The 18716-nt window shown below is 38.3% G+C and overlaps 1 protein-coding gene across 17 annotated transcripts in view; it reads right to left on the bottom strand.

Annotated features, from left to right (window-relative positions):
* Positions 1-18716, bottom strand: part of KIAA1217 (KIAA1217 ortholog) — a 382394-nt gene that overhangs the window by 108695 nt on the left and 254983 nt on the right. The gene's annotated exons all lie outside the window — the stretch shown is intronic.

Raw genomic sequence — 18716 nt, forward strand, 5'->3', positions numbered from 1 at the left:
GATTATTTACAATGATTATTTAATTTTAATTACTGATTGCTGAAGTGTGCTTTCCTCCTTTCCTTTTTATGGCATGCCTTTTAGATTGCAAATCTACAGGTAAAGGCTAGTTTTACTGATAGCATGCATGCTGCTCTGGGAACCATTTTTGGCTAAAGAGTAGGAGACAAATACTTTATATAAACAAAAAAAAATTCAGAAAGAGTTTCTCCATATACACTTCCCCAACCAAGAATTTCCATTAGCTAACATATGCCCTACCGCCTACCAATATTGATTTCCACATCTTTTCTTTCATAAGCTCCATTCAGTTTTCCAATCTAGCATGTTCATGTCCCCTGTAGGGGAAGAAAAAGCAAAACATGGGAAAAGTCACTTTTGCGGGGGGGTCCCTTTGAGTCAGTGTTGACTCCTGGCGAATGCCTGGACTAGTCCCTGCAGTTTGCTTGGCAAGATTTTGGGAGTGGTTTGCCATTGCCTCCTTCCTAGGGCTGAGAGGGAGTGACTGGCCCAAGGCCACCCAGCTGGCTTTGTGCCTAAGGCAGGACTAGAACTCCTGTTTTCTAGTCTGGTGCTTTAACTACTACACCAAACTGGCTCTCAATAATAGCAAGTTGCTGCATATAAATAACATGTTCTAGGCACCCGAGCATATGCAGAGGCTGGGGAATTCTGGGAGTTAAGTCCATACATCTTCAAGTTGCCAAGGTTGAGAAACATTGCTCTATAGGCTGAATTTATGCATCATGCTAAGCCATAATATGGTTTGGTATTCACTAAGCTTGTTATGTAAACCTATGTGGAACATGACTTCCAAATCATGTTTTATGGCTTACTGTTACTTGTGACCAGATCACTATAGCTGGCTCATCATACTTCAGTGCAATATAGAAAAAGAATACTAGAGTAAAGATAATGTCTCCTTTGAGTTGAGCTTCACTCCTGATGACTTCATGTACGTGTAGGCTTTTTTTTCTGGAAACAATGCAGAAATAATTTAGCATTGCCTTCCTCGGGGTTTTCTCTTCTTCCCAGTCTAACCTCCAGCCCTCCAATTCCCTGGTGGTCTCCCATCCAAGTATTAACCAGACTCCCTGATGCTTAGCTTTTTGAGATCAGCCAATCCCTTTAAATAAATTGGCTGAAGTAGGGCCCTCCAACTTGAGTGATTTCAGCAGGTATTTCTCTTAGGACAAGTTCAATTCATTGCCTTTCTGGAGCCAAATCACTGCCTCTCTGTTGTGGGTTTTTTTTGTGGATAATAAACAGCACACAACTATTTCAGCCAAGAAAAATAATATCACATCATAGGGAATGAAGCCTAGATGAAAAACAAACTTCAAAAAAACCAAGCAAGTACGGTAGAAGTTATGATCAATTGCAGAGAGGCAAACAGAAAATCTGCAAATAAGCAGAGGCAACAGCTGAACTGCTGAAGGTTTGGGGCACCAAAGTAAAAGGAAATCCTTGAAACACTTGAAGTCAGGCTCCTGAGACCCTCCTAACACCTCCCACCCCCACCCCCCATTCACAGTGCACCTTCCCAAAAACAGCCAGCCTTCAATTCCAGTTTGTTGAATCTTCCAGCCAAATATTGGTAGCAAATAAAAATGCTGGGAGGAGAAGGGCCTTTTGCTTCCCACCTATATGGATTTACAGACTGGGAACTGAAGGTCTTTGAACAGGTTTCACATTTCTTCTGATGGCTCAGACTTTGGCACGTTATTTCTCCGTATTACCTTTCCTGCTCCACTGTCGAGAGACAGACAGAGAAGGACGGCTGCAGCCGGAAAAACACAAAACCGGTTTGCTTTCACTAAATTCCCCAACTGTTCTTTCTGTTGTTTGTCTCCCCAAAATAATTATCCCTCTCCTCTGCGACATTGCAGGGAAAATTATTTCATAGCTTGGAAAATGATTCCTCATAAGCCGATTATGACTTGTTGGAAATAAGAAACACGCAGAGATAAGCTGCAACAGAACCAAATTCATTAAAAAAATTAGTAACAAGAATGTTTTGAAAATGAAAGGGGGGGTACAAGAATCAAAAAAGCTGTCAAAATTCAGGAGCAGTTCTGGCTGTGGCATTTTCCCATTCAATGGCCTGATTAATCAAAAGGTGAAGCAATTCTGTGAGGAAGATCAGAAATAGCAACTGTGAACTTTCTGACATAAGGTGACTGTCAACTCAAATAGCAAAAAGAAATAATCCTCTGGTCACATCTAATTGCTTCCAACCTTCCATAGCTTTATTTCCCCTCTTCTTATCAGACTTTATTGTGACCTCCTCGGTTGGATAAATGTCTTCTTCTCTTCTCCCCTAACACAAAGTTAAAACATCTAATTAAGCATCTAAGCAAAAAAGTAACTCAAAAAATAACTCAAATTACTTATAAATATAGATATATTCTTGAGGTGTGTTAACTTTATCAGAATAAAGTTCAAGAGCAGTTCTATGATAATTTCCAACTTTTTTCCAGACACACAGGGGAGGGATTTGGGGTCAACTGTTTGATGTTTCCAACTGAGAGAATAATTTCTTGTTTTGAAATAATGGAGCTGGAGAAGTGATAGTTGACCCAGATAGGCAGACCAGTTTCATTCTTATTCTTCATTTTATTTCTCTCTTTTCAGTCAAGAATATGCATTTCAGTTCCACATTTCTATGAATCCATATATACATAGTTCCCAAAGTTTTGGATATGGCCCCAAAGGGCCCATCCCCAAATATGACCTATTGAATATGAAAGCAGGCAAAAATGGTTAAATATGTGGTGAATAGATTCATGGAATTTATTTTTTTAAATATGATTTTTATTGAAATCTTTACAAAAGAAGGTGAAAACTAATACAAACTAATGTAAAGTAAGGAGGAAAAAAGAAAGAAAGCAAAGAGAAAGCAAAAAGTGCAAGAAAAGAAAAAAAGTTGAAGAAAAATTTTAAAAAAGATACAAAGCAGCAGGTTCTGATATTCTTCACAGCAGTTGTAAGTACAATTATATTTTAACCTCTCTCTCTAAAGTTACATCATAATACTCTTATTTCTATAATCTATTCTGTCTCATCATCAAAGCCATAAATCACAAGTTCATTTTTTTTCATTTTCACAAAAAAAATCCATAAGAGGTTTCCAGTCACCAATAAATGTACATAGTGTCTTTTCTCTACAGGGAGTCCTTGACTTACAACCACAATTTGCTAAGTGATGTGGTCATTAAGTGAGTTGCACCCAATTTTACAACCTTTTTTGCCACAGTTGTTAAGTGTATCTGGCTTCCCCATTGACTTTGCTTGTCAGAAGCCAGCTGGGAAGGTCATAAATGGTGATCACGTGACCCCAGGATGCTGCAACCATTGTAAATACATGCTGGTTGCCAAGTGCCCAAATTTTGATCACATGATCGCAGGAACACTGCAACAGTTGTAAGTGCAAGGGCCAGTTGTAAGTCACTTTTTTCATAAACTTCAAACAGTTGTTAAACAAATGGTCGTAAGTTGAGGACTACCTGTAATCAAAAGTTAGTTTATCTATAATAATATTTTATTGAAATTTTAAAATTACAAAGTTAAAAGTTAGAAATGAAAAAGAAAATGAAAAATACAAATTATAAGGAAAAGGAAAAGAAAACGTGAGATAAAGTAAAGGAAAAGAAGGAAGGCATGAAAAATAGATAGCTTCCAATCTATCTCTGGTCTTGAGAATAATAAGAGTATCATAGGTGCTAGTTTTTAATGCATTAAGTAGGAATAATTCTTTGTCAAAACATATCCCATTACATTTATAATCTAATCTTCAAATCCCGATGTAAGCTTTGTCCCAAAAGTTAGTTTATCCATCTCAGCAAGATCCCTCAATTTCACCAACCAATTTCACCACAGTGGGTAGTGTCAAATATTCATGGAATTTAACATAAATTAAATTACCATTACATAAATCAGAGTTTCTCTCCTAATTCAACCTCGTTCTTCATCTTGGCCCTGGCCCTTTTTGAAGTGTGGCCCTTGGGAGATTACTCAAAGACCCTCTGCCTAAAAAAGACTGTGCATCTCTAGTTCTTCATGTGATTCTACTTTCCCTTCAAGTGATAGATTGATCAGGGTTCAGGTGAAGTCACTGTAGAAAGTGTCCCATATAGACTCTTTTTGCATGAGATGATACACACTCTTTGTGCTACATGTGAAAATGATTGTAGGATCACCCATGGAAGAGATATCCAATAGATTTTCTTTCCAATCTAAACCTTAGACCTGAGTTACATACTTATTCCACCAAAGACTATTTAATGCTCACATGTGAAAATGCTCTTAATAGATATTCCAATGCACAAAATGAAATTAAACATGTTAATTCAACAAACCAGACGTGAACACAGGAGGAAGTTCAGGGGATATGTTATATACAAATGTGCATTTTAAAAAACAATGCTATCCCTCCCTCCCTTTTGGTTGCTCCATCTCTCTCTCTTATTACTCTAAAACCAAGTTTCCTCAGACGCTATTTTAGAATCAAAGTTGACAGCATGCTGCACAATAGATAGCATAGCAAAACCTCTTCTGGAGCCCATGAGGATGGGGGAGCATAGCTATTTTGTACCAAATCATCCAAATGACAAGGTTTATATATCTACCTTATTATTAAAGAGGCTTTCATGGCATTCTTCTCCTCTTGCAACAAGTACCTGTCATCCCCTCATCAACTCCCAAGTGACATTAGTTAACAAATGGTTTTGTATACTACACACATACACTAGTATATACTTGCCTAGAGGATACAGGAGACTAGACAGGAATTTGTTCATACATTCTAGCTGTCTCTAGGACATTGGTGAAATAAAATTAAATGAAGTTTGATATTTGCAAAAATAACACCCTTGGCTGCACACTAACTGGCTGACCATTTTGGATGAGATCTAGACTACGTTAGGCTTATGTACAGAACAATCCTATCAGAAGTAAACTCCATTATGTTTCCAGGGAGTTCCTTCCAAATAAATGTATACAGGATTGCAACCCACCGTTCTCATGGACTTCAATGGATCAGTTCACCTATCCTATGAAGCCATGGCTCTTTTAACTCTGAGCATTGAACAAGCCATAGTTGCCTGATTCACATACAATGCTGAAATATAAACCATGGTTTTAAAACTATAATGGGTGGATTCACTCATCCTGCTAAGCCAAAAACAAACAAGTCACATTATGGATCAAGACTAGTATAAATTAAATTTAGATTTAAATTAAGCTATGACTAACTCAGCTACAGACAATTTAGCCCATGCCTCATATTGACATAGTTAGGAATACAGATTCAGAAAACTGGGAAACGCAAACAAAAACCTTCCCAGTCCTGGGAAGTTTACAAGAAATATTCACTCATATGTAACTCATTTAAGGAAAATATGAACAGGCAACAACAGCTTCAAAAGTGGGAAAAGTGATTTGAGGAGCTTCCTACATCGCTGTTCAGCAGCCAAACCTGGGTTTAAAACTGAAAGAAGCTGCAGCGTATAAAATTGTTTTCAATTTATAAAGTTCCTAGGATTTCTGCCTGTTGATAATAATTTGCTTTAACTATGGGCTATTTGGGAAGTTAAGCTATTTATTTATTTATCAGATTTGAATCGATTCTGGGTGGTTTATCAGCAAAAATAAAATTCATTAAAATACAATATAAAACAGAACTAATAATAAATAGCTTCCAAGCAAGATGGAAAGTTGGGGAATAATTCAAGGGAGCATCATTTGCATTGCATTGCACTGAAAAGTATTGCATGTAGATAGACCTTTTTTTTTAGTTCTTGTATTTTTGTTACTTTATCTCCTTTTTTCTCTTCAGGGTGGAAATAATCTAGAACAGTGTTTCTCAACCTTGGCAGCTTTAAGATGTGTGGACTTCAACTCCCAGAATTCCCCTGGGAGTTGAAGTCCCCACATCTTAAAGCTGCCAAGGTTGAGAAACATTGATCTAGAAACTGTGCATTTGTTGGTACAGGGCACATTCAAACAAGGATTTTGCTTCAGAATCAGCTAAGGAGATGCGTGAACCAACACCTCCAGCTGTATCTACATTAGGCCTGGATGAAGCCTGAAGAAAGCTCAGAGAATTTTAGATCTTGATTTACAAAGAGAGAGAACCAACATTTCTCATCTCTACTATAATGAGCTCACACACTCCCCTTTTGCCTGTATCAATTATTAGTCCGATCTCATTGGCATGCCTGGATGTTCTCCTCTCAACTGCACTGTTTGGTAGGTACCATGATATTCCTTACATTCATGCGTTTGCTCAGACTTTGTAATTGAGACAGTAGCACACGTGCTTCTGAAATGTCCTATCTACCACTTTTGGAGGGCAGAGTTAATCTCCCCTGTAATTATAAACTATTCAGCCTGCTCTCATTTGGCAATCGTGCACTACCTACTAAACAACCAAGATCAGGAAGTCTGTAGAATTGTGGCTAAATTTTGTAATGTCACTATGCCAATTAGAAGTTTCTGAATCTGATTGCTTCCCCAGGTGTATCTAGTGCAGACATGAATAGGCTTTTATTGAATACCATGTAATGTATTTTTTAACTTTTGTGTGTTTGGTCTAGGGCTGTATATTTTGAGAAATTTAATAAACTAAATGCCAGCTAGTTTTTAAGTACAAAGTTCGGTCCCACCACTCCCAGATCTGCTGCAGTTTATTTGAACTGGAGCAAAGCAGTGTTTTCCAAGTAATAATGTGGCTCTGTGGAATTTGTGGGCACAGCTTGTTTTCTGGCTGGAGTCTCCCAGACCCCCTCCCCTCTGTTAAATGCTATCTTCAGAGGCTTTTAAATGGAATGAAGGAATGATGGAAAAACAGCTTAGATGCTTGCAAAGGGCTTCCCTTTATACAGCTTCCTATCAGGCTAGCATGGAATGTGGGGTTGCTAGCAAAGTATTTTATTTCCTTTTTTCATACTGCGAGAGGGGCAGTGCCCTGACTGATCCATTTTTTTGCATCATCCCCTTTGTCAGCTGGAAGAATCCCTGCAAATTCTCAGGATTTCAAGGCTGGCAGAAATGGAGATGGTTCATGGCAGAAAAACAGTGGTGGTGAAGTGTCCACAAAGACCTCAGGGTTGGAGAAACCCTCGCGCCAGTTATTGTCACAGAGATACAATTCTGCAATAGTTTCAAGTTAGCATGGAGTTCAACCTCCCAGGATTGTAGGAATCTCTCACCATATGCCACAATGATAAGCCATAATCAGAACATGTCTTATTTCTGGTGTAGTTTACAATGAAAAGCACTAGCTATTCATTAAGGCCTCCCCACTTTTATTGCAAACAAGTTTGTATTGTTATAACACTGTTCTATATTCCTCCTTCTCCTCTGTCTTAACCATTATTTGATTCACAAGCTCACTTACTGCTATTTAATCATATTAAGTTAGTTATACATGTGTCTTTGTGATGACAATGTGATGTCGCAAATATACATATATCACATAATCAAGGAAGGGGGTAAAGAAAAGCAGAAACCAGAAGAATCAAAGGGCACCAAAGAACATTAAAATAAGATACGTAACTGACAAAATGGAGGTTTTAAAATGATTTGGAATGCAAATATAAGAATATTCCAGAATATCATCTTGAAATGTTGACTATTGTTATCATATCTGGGCTTCAATAATCCAGGCAAACACAAGATGGCAGCAAGGAGGTACAGAAAACTATCTCTTTGCTGCCATTTAATGGTTGCCTGGACATCTGCAGCCCAGACATGAAATGATATGATATGATATAGCAGATATTATATTTAAGGTAAGCCTGTAAACATTTCTGGTGTCCATACTTTACAGGTTATGATAAATGCCCACTCTCTTTTTTCCCGAAAACAATTGTTTTGTTTATTAACTGGGTAAAGACAACAGAAAAAACAAAGCAAACAAAAAAGGGAAAGGAATATAGTACATACATATAAATACATGCATAGCATTACAATCCCTACCTCATCTATGTTGCTATTTATCTTTTTGTTATTGTTGCTGTTACTATTATTTCTGCTGTTGCCTAAACTTTGCACTAAGGTGAAGGTTGAAGTGAAAATTCAAAAGATAAGATTTAATATAGTGATTAAAATAATTTTAAGAAACAGAAAAAAAATATGTGGGTACAGGTAGCCCTCGCTTACTGACCGCTCATTCAGCAACAGTTCCAAGTTACGACAGTGCTGAACAAGGAGACTTATGACCGATCTTCGAAGTTGCAGCCATTGCAGTATACCCATGGTCACATGATCACGATTCAGGCACTTGGCAACTGGCATGCATTTGCAGTATCCCACGGTCATGTGATTTCCATTTGCAACCTACACAGCTGTCTTCCGACAAGTGAAGTCAACGGGGAAGCCAGCAGGAAGTCACAAGTCATGGTCATGTGACACCACGCTTAACGGGCCATGGTGATTTGCTTAACACCACAGCCAGAACTGATGAACTGCCATCATAAGTCAGGCGTGGTCATATGATTTCTCACTTTACAACCGCATCACTTAGTGATGTAGTTGCCGGTCCCAGTTGTAGACAGTAAGTAAGGACTACCTGTATAGGAAAAAGCATTCAAATGTGCCCTCTCTCATACTTTTTTCCCCTCTTTTTCCCCCCAACTATTAAATATTTTTATACAATATTTTATACTATAATCTGTGATTACTGCCTACTTCTATTTAAATCATTTAAATTATTTTTAAATGTTGTGAACTGCTTAGAGTCACTTAGATGAAATGGAGGCCATACAAATCAAAATAATAAAAGTAATAATAATAATTCAGTTTCTCTTTTTCTTCTAAGCTTGCCTTGCTGTGTGATATACTGCATATAGGAGAGCCATTCCTGCTTGAATTTGATTGAATCCATTATGAATATATACAGCCAATTTTTCCATTGCCACATATTCTCCAATATTGGTCTTCCAATCTTGTATTGTCAGCAAGATTTCCCTTTTCCAATGTTGTGCCAGATTGATTCTCATTCCTGTCAGCATAAATCTGAATAAATTGTGACATTTTTCATTTGTGCTCTCTGGGGTCATGCCTAATAAAAATATTTATGGTTTCAATTCAAATTTTATTTTCAGAATTTTGGGGGATGTTTTGGTGTATTTCTTTCCAATAGTTTAGCACATATGGTAAAATGTTCCTTCTTGATAAATGCCCACTCTCATAAACCTACTTTTCTACTTGAGATCTTCCACACAGATTTCAACATCCAGAATTCCCAGTCAGTTTAGCTTTTTGACTAGGAATTATGGGAGTGGAATCCAACACATCTAAAAGGCACAAGGAGTCCTCTCTTGGAGTTCTCTCTTGGAGTCACACAATAAGTAGAAAGTTCACCTCTCCACAAAAAGATGAAACAATGACAAAAGTTTACTGCAGGAGAGTTATAATGGAGATAACATCATTCAAAATGTCACCAACAACATGCAACACTAGGGTTACCATATTTGAACTTTCTAAAAAGAGAACATTCTGGAGTAGTGGTTGTTTATCTGATGCACTGTAAAAAACTTCTCAGATGGCTCAAGGAAGTTAACAGGGAGTGGGAGGAGGGTGTTAACGGGAATGGGAGGAGAGTGTTGAAGTCAACCATTCATTTTATCCCAAGAACAGCAGCCTGCCAATATAAGTTGGGCTTAGAGAGTAAGCGAGACTTATCTATGGACCCTCAATAAATTCAGTGGTCAAATGAGTGACTCCAGTGAAAACTGAAACATGCTCATACCTATACACAAACTCAAAACCACTCACAATATACAGAAACAGCCATATGCTCTCACACATTCATGTCCTCACTGCATTCATCCTAAATCCTGGACAGTTCATTGACAATCACCTAGTGGTAATAGTAGTAGCAGAAGTGGAAATCATAATAGGCAGAGGAAAGCTGGGTCCTACCTGGGAGTATGAGGAAGCTTGTGGGAGAGCAAATGGCAAGCCACAAAGGTAACAAGATTGGAGAGGAGGCCAGTGGCTAGGGAGGGAAGGAAAAAAAACACAGGAAAAGGCAGGAACAGGAGAATGGAAAGAACAAGGAAGAAAAGTGGAGGTGATGGACAAGCATGGAAAGAGGAGGAAGTAAGTTGGGAACAAGCTGCTCAGAGCAACTCCCACTTCTAAAAATTAAAGCAGAATCCTGAATATTTTAGCTCTTTTTAGTTTCTCAGTTGGATGGCCTAAGTGTGAAAAACAGAATCACCCAGGAAAGTCAGACATATAGTAACTCTATATGTAATATGGTCTTTTTCTCCTAACTGAACAGTACAGTTCTGTACACATCTACACAGAAGTTTCACTGCTTTCAACAGAACTTATTTCTAACCTGTATGGACTTACATGGTTTTATCTAAGTGATGTCATGTTTTAAAAAGATTATTTCTGTTGGTCACTATAAAATGGATTCAACACTCAATAGAAGTATAATGGCTCAATTTAAAGAAGGGACTTGAAAATTACTAATCATTAGCTATGCCAACAATATCAAAAGGCCACTGATCTAGGCACTAGGCAAATGCCCCTGGGAAAGTCTTCTAATCCAAAGATGCCATCATAACAAAAAGGCTGTTTCCTAATATGCCTAATCAATCTTGGTTGACAGGGGAACCACAAGCAGAATTATGGATACTAAATGTGATTATTGAGAAAGTTCTCACAGATGAGACATTCTTTCGGTTACCAACATCCAAACCCATACCATTCAATTACAATAAGGAAAATATGTAACTCATAAGAGCACTGCATTTTTGCAAATACTGATAACTATTCACAAAACTTGTAACAACAGCTATATAGTAAGAGCTCTGCCTTGGGGTGTGATATGCAGACCATGGGACAATGCTGGGAAACACACATACATTTACTGTGTAAAGGGCTGACTGTACAGCAAAATTCATGCATACATGAGAAATGGAGAGGATGTGATTGTCTCTTTGTATAAAATAGAAATATCATACATTCTTGCTATTCTCCATTCTTGACCTAAATTTCTAAGGAGCTTTTGTTGCATGGCAATGCAAATGTGTTACCTACAGTAGTTCCTTCATGTTTTAGAATAGCCAAATTTTTGTCTCTGTTCTCATTGCCTCTGGTAAAAATTTCTGCAAGTTAATGGAAGCTATATCGCTTTAGAGCTTTTTTCCCTCTCTTTTGTATCCTAAAATGCACATTTCTTGCCTGTGTAAGCAGAATAAATCAATTAAAATTGTCAGTTCTCATCAAGACAGATGGTTTCCCTGGAATATCTGGAGCAGAACAACCCTTTAATCACATTACATTGGGGGTGGAGGTACAGTATGTCATCACAAATACTAGCAGAATAGTTGTCATAGTCTATAAATGTTTAGCCCAGAAGGAAAGAGAAATTATGTAACTAGGAAGTTTTTAAAAAATGATGTTAGTACCATGGACATGCCCACAGTGTCCACAGAAACATCACCTATGGCAACTAACCATGAAATTGGATAGCGATGATGTCTGTCCAACAATAGAGGCAGTTAACTTATGACACAACTGACACAACTCTGAAAATTCCCTCCATATCACTACATGTTCAACCAGAAAGTGGGCCAAGGGAATGAAAAGTCTATTAGTTTCCACCAGATAATCTTCTTAAATTGGTCCTAAATTGATGTTAAAATTGGGATCCTATAATTGTACTGCAATAACTCTTGTTTTCTTGGCTCATTCACTGGAAAACATAGACAAACTGAGGCACACATTTATTTGTTCTTCTGAGAGAAGGTTTCTTCTAAGCAACTGTAATCTATATTTTATTAGAAAATGTTTGTGTGTGTGTGTGTGTGTGTGTGTGTGTGTGAGAGAGAGAGAGAGAGAGAGAGAGAAATTTTGAGAACGTACCAGGTTTTACCCTCCAGGGAAATTCTTTTCCAGTAGTCTTAAGCAATAAATAATCTCTCCTTGTGTTAAAACAACACTCACTGAAGTTCAGAACAGGAGCATCTGCACTTTGGAATGCTCCCTGGGGTCTCTCACAGAGAACAAAATGCTGAAGTTTGTGAGCATTATTACAGAGGAGTTCCCCATTTATAATAACTTGCTGCATCTTAGGAATCTTCTATCTGGGAGCAATTGTCATTAGAGGTTAAAGTATCAAAAACCCTGAGGTATTTGCAAAGCAAAGCTGGTTAATAATTCAACTTTTGCACAATGTTTGTTAAGGGACTTGGGATTCCTGTTGGATGTCAGACACTATATAAATATATGATGATTATCACTATATCTATAGCCATTAATCCTTCTTGGCAGTCATGTAAAATGAAGAATACCTTCCACTGAATCCTCACAAGACAGCACAAGATCAGGCAACTGAAGTAGGCTCTAAAAGCTTCTGAATATATGGTAGTTCTAGCATAACCTTATGCATTTTCATTTCTGTGAAGTGGTGTCATGAGCCAAGGTTGAACCATGATCTATTGCACTTGAAAGTCAAGTTAATAGAAGACAACACTATTAATTGTTATTAGCCATGGTTGCTCAATAGAACCATTGTGTGACACACATTGGGCATCTCTGTTTGCTAATTTACCAGGAGCATCTGCCCTTCTATGGAACAGCATAGCCTAGATATATGGTCCTCCCTCACTAAAGAGACCAGTCTGGATGAAGGGCCTGTTGTAAAGACTTAGCTCTTCAGGATAGCTTTGGGACATGTGGAAGTTCCCAAGGGAAGTGCTGTTACTGGATGTTGACCAGAGTGATGCAATATTTTTAACCCTATGCTTTACATTCTGGAAGCTGCTCAGAGCCTATGGAAATTAGTGGCACAGAAACCCAAGTATGTATGTCCGGAAAGTAAGTAACCAAGCAAATAAATAGCCATTGCTGCACTTGATGGGGGCAAATTCCAAAGTTCAACAGAATGCATTGTTTCAGCCCAGGAAAGAAATGGATATTATGCTGTCAGTAAAAAGTACTCCATGGTACAGCATAGGCAATGATACATTTAACTCATTGGGCCTGAGTGGCAGGCTTGTCCTCAGATAGATGAAACCATTTATTCTAAAATGCATTAAAAAACAATAGCTGGGCTGATTCACTATGAAAAAATAAAGAAAGAAAATCCACAGGCAATACTTTAATTGGGATCAAGTAAAATGACACAAAAAAATGCAAGATTTTGACCTCCCTAGGATTCTCCATTAGGCAGGATGTAACATTTTCAGCAGTACCATGATATACCCACTGGCCTCAATGGAGTAACTCCCCCATGGGGTGACAAGCTGTTTCTGAGGGAGCATCACCCACATTCCATGACCCTGACAAAAATAATGCATACAAATAAAGAGATTTTCTTTCAAGTGATATATTTAGCATCACTTGCAATTTGGCCCCCAGGTATCCTTTTATGCTGTGGGATCTAAAAGTATCCCAAATATCTCATTCATCCAATCATCCATCAACAAGAAATCTGCCATCATGTGCCAACAGGGTCCTCCTGCTGTTTACATAGCAGAAACATGCAATTGTCTGCACAAGGGAATACATGGATGTGAATTTGACATCAAAAAGGGGAATGTTAAGAAACCAGCGGGAGAATATTTCAATTCTCCCTGCACCCCACGAAGCTTTGCTATTGACTTCAGAGTACCCAGACTTCAAAAGGAAACCACTGTATGAAATTGTATTCATCAACAAATTCCCACTGGGATTCATTTCCACTATAGGTGTTCAATTAGGTTAGCATAGCTGCAAAGATCGCATTTTCACAGTGGCTGCTACTATGAGGGAAGGGTCCTGCTGGTCTTATCATGTATTCTTTTAGCCTCAACACAAAAATATTACAAATATTTCCCACCACCCTTTCCATTGAAGTATCTTCAACCCCCTTGTTATGGCTTATTCAACAAACCAGGGTTAAAAACCCTAGCTTAGCAAAATGTGTGAACTCAGTCCATGCGCGATTCTGCCCCACCTCTTGTTTCTTCTGATATTCCATGGGCTTCTTGTTCTTTTTCCTCCCATGGAGAAGAAAGCCAAGTCCCCAACAGTTTCTCACAGTACTCATAACTTCAGTATTTCACAAGATATAACACTCCAGCCATGACTGTCAGAAAGAGCAGGTAGCCCAAACTTCGCCATGATACATCCACAAACAAGCAAATAAAGGCCAGGGCTAAAACAGGAGTTGGCAATGCATTGCCCTCATGTTGCCAAGACAGCCACAAATGCCATACTTTTTTTTTTTTTTTTTAAAGGTGTTCTCACGAGAACACCAAATTTAGCAAGGTTTCAAGGTCCATGGATGTCAGAGTAGGAAAAATGAATCCTAAAGAACTAGTATTTCTATAACTCCAACAAAACAAGAATTTAGTGATAGATAAATGAACTTAATCAGGGCTTGTTGTTGCAAGAACAGTCTTCCTATAAACTTAAGATGTATACCTGCATGGGGTATTTAAAAGCCCATTTAAAAAATCCAGTTACGGTATGATCCAGACTGCACAGTGGCGTATCTTAAAGAAATTAAAAAATGATACAAATACTAGTTAAGATTTTCATAACTAAACAAAGAACTAAACAACTGACATCTGACGGTAATGACATCACATGTGTTAATGAAGCAACCTACTGCAGACATATAGCACAATTCTAAGTACATTTACTTAGATCTTACCAGGAGTTATTTCCTGGTAAAGGAGGTGCATCTTTCCTGTACAATCATTTGCACGTCTAACAGAAAAAAGTCCCATTGAATTAAATGAAAATGTTTCCTACTGAGATGCACCCCTCTGTTTCCTAGCCTAGGAAGAATATCCCATTCAGTTTCACGGGACTTTTCATAGGCACGTATATTGTTAATGTACTGGATCTTCATTTGTCAATTATTTTACAAGCCCCTACGTTTTTAAAACAGCATATCTGCTACCAAATGAAAATGCTTCATTTATGCTTTAAAAAGCTTGCTTTTCCGATTTTTGCAGATCAAGTGTTTTTCAGGGGACAACAGCAGAGTTAGCAGTTTTCTCCTAGTTTTGCCTTTTTTTCTTTCAGGCAGCTGGCAGCACTAAATCGAATCAAATTATTGGCTTGTTCTCACAACTTCCTAAGCCAAGCCACTGTGATTTATAAAACACAGTTTATGGGTGGAAGCCCAGCCAATTTTTGGTTTATTGAATAAACTGTGGTTATATAACCCTGGCTTAACATGTTTTAAGGCAGCTAACGTGATGGAATTGCAAAAATCCTTACAAGATGGCGACAGATTTTAATATACATATAGAAATCTATTTGTTTTTGCTTTATAAACTATGTTTCAATGCCCTATGTTTTATCAGAATATCTCAAGTACTTATCTTCAGAGATTTCAATCAGTACCCAAATACAATGAAAATGCTGCATCCTAACCTGCAACATAGGAACAGCTTCTAAAAATGCTCAAAACTTCTCACATCTATTCTGCTCTAAAATGACATAGCTTAATGGGATTTACTTACAAGTAAAGGCGTATTAAAGAAACCTTCAGATATGGCCACAGGCTTCTGCACTATAGGCAGTGAAATAATTGACATCACTTGATTCCAATATATATATTTTTTTTAATCAAGCAGAAGGTGCCTAAATAAATAAAATGGAGATTTAATTATTCCTTGCCAGCAAAAAGCAGGTCAGCCACAGCAGGCTGCAATGGCTCTGTTCTCTACTGGTAATTATCCACAGAAAATATGCAGGCTGGGTTGGCTGCCCAACAAGAAACAAGATGTACTGTCGCAGCATCTGAACACACACAATGATGTCAATATGTAAACCTTTCATATTGTAGAAGCATCATGATGTAGGCACATAAAGGAAGGGCTTGTGCAGTGACATTATTGCAGGGTGGGACTTGACATACTTTGTCCAGCTTTGCTATAGACACCTCTGGATATGGGCCAACGTTTAGCTCCCTCTACGTGTAAAGTAGATCCAGTTTAGTGTAGTGGTTTAGGCACCAGGCTAGAAACCGGAAGAACAGGAGTTCTAGTCCCGCCTTAGGCACAAAGCCAGCTGGGTGACCTTGGGCCAGTCACTCCCTCTCAGCCCTAGGAAGAAAGCAAGGACAAACCAGTTCAGAAAAACCGTGCCAAGGAAACCGCAAGGACTTGTCCAGGTAGTCGTCAGGAGTCAACACTGACTTGAAGGCACAAAATAAATAAAATATACAAAGTAGAGATCAGTCAACAAATGGTCTATTGGCCTCACCTAGATGAGGTTTATTTTATTTTATTTATTTGTTTTTCATATTTATATAGCCGCCCATCTCACACAAAGTGACTCTGAGGTTGATTTCCCCTCCTCCAAAGCAATCTGCATTCCTCCCATAGTAACTCAAGACAGTGGAGATTCAACAGATCAACCCCATCATCATCCTTGGTCACTGGGTTAACCCTAACCCTAAGTGGTGGCATAGGTGACAATTCAATAATCACCATCAAAGAGAAGAACAACAAGAAGCTTCTTCACTCTTCTGTGCCAGTAGTAGCTGCAGAACTGAATCCAGAATGTACCAAGATACAATTCTGCTGTGGGATTGCATCTTGAACCTGAGGGCAGTCCCAGGAAAACAGTGGCAATTGGACTCCACATCACTTCTCTTAGCTGCCAGGGAAATACAGAAGGAAACAAGGAGTGATAACTGTTTAAAACAAATGCAACCCAAATTTGAGTTCCCACACAGATTAAAAATTCAATCAATTTGTTTTTATTACAGTGATATCCCACTTTTCCTCTAGGGAAAAGGTTCATAAAGGCCCTCTGGAATGAGGTTCCACCCAAAACCCAGATGGCCCCCATCTCACTGGTGTTTCAAAGGAGCTTGAAGGCTCAGGTCTTTGGCGAGAGTGAGTGAAGCCCCCTTGGATTGTGTGGATATCTTTTCCTTTTTTGTTCCTATCTGGTTCTTGTCATCTTGTCTTTGCCATCTTTTATTTTTTATTTTTGTTTCTTATTGGGTTTTTTTAAAAAAATGTTTTTACTTGTGAGTCACCCAGAGTTGTTGGGAGTCAGGCGGGTTACAAATCTGATAAATAAATAGTGGCCTCAGAGTCGCAGCTTCCAAAAAGACTTGGGTATTGCACACAGGGACCTCCCAAAGTTGTTGCCAGTATAGGTTTAAGGTGGTTGAAGGGTGAAATTATTGAACATATGACCAGAGAACAATAACAACAATTTTTGAGTTTACTTAAACATCAGTACATGTCATCAAACTTAGTTTCTGTCTTGACTTACTTTTTGAAGTATGCCCTTGGCATGCTGCTCAGTCATCAACAGTAGCCTTTGAACAAGAAAAAAAATTGCACCTCTCTGCTGTAGGAGCTTAAGGAAGTGCCAATATAGAAGATTTTCCAGCATTTTATCTTCCCAGCAAAAACTGAACTGCAACAGCCCAAAGTCACCCAGTGATCTCTGTGGTCTTGCAGGAATTTGACCCTGGATATCCTGGCTTGGATCCACACCAGTTGTCTATTATGAAGTGCAAAAAGGTAACAAGAATGCAGAAATGATATAGGACCTGGCCAGATTTCTTTTTTCCTCCAAATGAAAATATTCAAATTAACCCATTCATCTGCATATTTGGAATTGGCTGGGTCCAATATAAGAAGGTGCAAGCCGTAGTTCTGTTCTTATATATATACTATTATTTAGAATATCACCTATATTTTAAAATATATTTCAGTATATTTCAGAGATTATTCAACTAAATTCCATGAGACTAAATTAGATTAAGCATTTTCTGGATCACAACCTCACCCATGAACTCGATGTGATTTCACTTCTAAAGAATGCACTATTAATTTAATTTGTATTAGTTCCAGCAATGGACGCAATGACACTTCATTTCAGAAAGCCATTTCTTTCTATGCCCCACTGGAGACGAAGCTGAAGTTGACTTTGAGTTTATTTTTAATGGGTTTTCCCCCCCTCTTCTGATCACTATTAGAGAATTTTGCCTCCAGATTAACAAAACCCAAAGCGTATGTCAGCTGCCAGCAGGTGTTGCTATTGGAACACAGTGGCCATGGATCACCCTAAGAATATATCACATTCATGGCTGATTTGAAAGTTGTTCACTATAATATACAAACTCGTTCAATCTATTTCAGCCTTCCCTAACCAACATGGCCAAGGTTGCTGATCATCCAATATGTCTGGAGGGTCCCATCTTGGAAAAGGTTTGTTTTGTCAACTTTATGACTGCACAGAAGAACTAAGGATCCAATCAAACAAAAGCCTTGGTGTATCCCTTCATGCTTTTTGAGAAATCTAATAAATAATAAAGTGCAGCTTATAATGAGCAGATCATATCTGTCTATTAATTAGAGGTTGTGTTGAATTCCTGAAAGCTTTTACCTAAATTATAACTATTCAAGATGGCAATGTTTTATGCTGTGAAACACCCCCTATGCCTGCACAGTGACAGTTGTGCCTTAGGTCAAAACAGGATGCAAATATGGTATACAATTCATCTGCTTTTCAGCTAGGATGCTTACAAAGACAACGCTAGAGTTCCCACCATTCTCAGCGACATATGCTCTCACCTTATGTCACAGCTATAACTTCAGTTGCATAAAGTAATAAACTGTACGTTGTCTACCAAGCCAGAGGCGTATCAGGCTCTGTTGGGTTCAGGCTGCAAGCAGTAAGGCTTGCATGGTTTAGAGAGTCATTTCTCAAACTGAGGGGGCCAGAGC

This window comes from Python bivittatus, unplaced genomic scaffold (assembly GCF_059951505.1).
Source record: "Python bivittatus isolate LINGU-HERP-01145 unplaced genomic scaffold, Pbiv_v1 ctg000610_np1212, whole genome shotgun sequence".
NCBI classification, from domain to species: domain Eukaryota; kingdom Metazoa; phylum Chordata; class Lepidosauria; order Squamata; family Pythonidae; genus Python; species Python bivittatus.